General features: G+C 41.6%; 1 protein-coding gene across 1 annotated transcript in view; it reads left to right on the forward strand.

Moving 5' to 3' along the window:
* The window catches only part of LOC113807106 (uncharacterized), an 8,856-nt gene extending 7,509 nt beyond the window's left edge, over nt 1-1,347 (forward strand). The window contains exon 6 of the mRNA XM_070113886.1: nt 751-1,347. The gene's annotated coding sequence lies outside the window, so the exon portion shown is untranslated. The remainder of the gene's footprint in view (nt 1-750) is intronic.
* Nucleotides 1,348-2,500: the final 1,153 nt, after the last annotated feature.

The following is a 2,500-nucleotide window of genomic DNA, read 5'->3' on the forward strand; positions in this document are numbered from 1 at the left end:
TGAGATTAATTGCACCCGATTTTCCAGCATTGCATTGCATCCACATTGACAACAAAATCAACTGAATTTTCTCTTTGGAGTGAAAAATATAGGGTATTGCAAAACATTAAAAGAAAGGAAAATGGAAGGAGAAGGAAACGAAGGAGAGAAAATTAAAATGTAAGAAAAAGGAGGAAGTAAAAAAGGAAAGAAAAGGAAGGAAAAAACATGCCTAGCGTTTTTTTTTTTGTGTAATCAAGCATACCTGTCCATAAATGGTCCACGGATAAAGAAAGGAAGAAAGTGACTCCGCACACACACACACACACACACACACACACACACACACACACACACACACACACACACACACACACACACACACACACACACACACACACACACACACGCGCACACACACACACACACACACACACACAGGGACTCATAGAGATACCTTATAATCACAAGCGTCTGATATACACACAAACTATTCGATCTGAACAAGCTGATTCCCTTGACCACAGAGTTTCTTAATTGACCCAATTACCATTTTTTTCGCGTTGTTATAACACAAGCAATTTCGCAACATAACTAACCTGATTACGTGTTGATACGAAGGACAATTTTACATCATAAATAACCTGATTTGTTCTAATACCCAGCCTTTTTTTTTTCATTCTTTTCTCTTTTTACGCATCATAAAATAATTTCTTTTAATTCAGTTTTAAAATCTGAGAAATAACCTGGTTTCCGTTTTCTTTGTTTCAGAACATTCGAGAAGGACGATCAAATGGAAAAAAAAAAGAAGTGGGAGATGCGCCGTGATTAAAACGAAAGGCGGTGTAGAATCTTCATTATGTTTTCCGAAGAGCTTGTGTTCTGTTCATCGAAGAAAATGTGGATCACTGGTTTGATATTTCATGTCGCTGTGATGATGTCTGCAGAGTCGAGAAGGAATTAGCAACTTAATATAGTAAATCCAGTCTCAGAAAAGGACGAACTGGCATCTCAACCCGAGCCCTCGAATTCTCCGATTCGCTAGTCACTTATTCATAATCTAATCGCCTGGTTCTTGATAATTTATTACTTTGGATTGCATGTGTCAAGATTTTTAAAAATTCATATTTAATGTTGTTTAACTACCGTTCGTTAAAATTTACTGCTTTCATCATCACACTGTTATTTTTTTTTCTTCTCAAAAGCGACTTAAAGAATCGGAGTCAAGGGCCTAGGCTGAGTTGCCAGCTTTTCCTTTCCTGAATTGGACGGACTAAGGGCTTTTCTTATCACTGTGGAACAGATGGTATTTTTGTATTATATGCTCATGGACAAATATATATATATGTATATATATATATATATATATATATATATATATATATATATATATATATATATATATATATATAGACAAGAAGATGTTACTATTACTTCTCCTCCTACTACTACTGCTACACAAACACACACACACACACGGACATACAAAAATACACACATCCTCTCTCCCTCCCTCCTTCCATCCCTCTCTCTCTTTCTTCCAACTTCCATCTCTAGTTCCCTCTCTCCATTTATACCTTTCTCTCTCATTCTCCTTCCTTCCATATCTTCCTCCCTCCCTTCGTCCATCCCTCTCTCTTTCCTTCCTTCAATCTCTCCCTCTCTCTTACCTTCCTTCCATCTCTTTCTCGTCCCTCTCTCACTCCCTTCTTTTCTCACTTTCTCCCTCCCTCCCTCCCTTTCTCATTCCCTCCCTCCCTCTCTCTGTCTCCTTCCCTCCCTCACTCTCTCCCCTTCCTTCCATCTCTCCCTCCCTCTCTTTCTCCTTCCCTCCCTCCCTTTCTTTCTCCTCCCTCCCTCCCTCTCTGTGTCTCCTTCCCTCCCTCCCTCCCTCTCTGTGTCTCCTTCCCTCCCTCCCTCTCTGTCTCCTTCCCTCCCTCTCCCTCTGTGTCTCCTTCCTTCCCACCCTCCTTCCATCCGTTTCTCTCTCCCTCCCTTCCTCTCTCTCCCCTTCCTTCCATCTCTCTTTCCCTCCCTCCCTCTCTCCCCTTCCTTCAATCTCTCCCTCCCTCTATCCATCCCTCTCGCTTTCCTTCCTTCCATTTCTTCTTCCCTCTCTTTCTCCTCCCTCCCTCCCTCCCCCAACTATCGATGGCAGGAGTGGTCCATCCCTCTCCCTCTCCAGCCCAACCAAAGGACCCAAAAGTTGCAATCTGAGACATCACCATTATTATTTTCTTCACTTTATATTTTTCATTTTCTCTTGTTCTTTGACACTTTTCCTTCCCTCCATTTTTTTCTGCCGCGGAGAGTGTTGAACCGTCCGTCGCTCTTTGGCTTCTTTGATCCAAAAACATTGAAAAGGAAAGTGGGAAAAAAGACAATAATAAAAAAAAACTTTTCATTCACCCAAGCGCTCAACGAAAATGGCGACCATTCGTATGTTCTATTTCCACACAACGACATGCGGTCAACTGCGCTCCGTGTGGACGCCACTGTAAAACGGACTTCTGAGGCTGTT

This window comes from Penaeus vannamei, chromosome 35 (assembly GCF_042767895.1).
Source record: "Penaeus vannamei isolate JL-2024 chromosome 35, ASM4276789v1, whole genome shotgun sequence".
NCBI classification, from domain to species: Eukaryota; Metazoa; Arthropoda; class Malacostraca; order Decapoda; family Penaeidae; genus Penaeus; species Penaeus vannamei.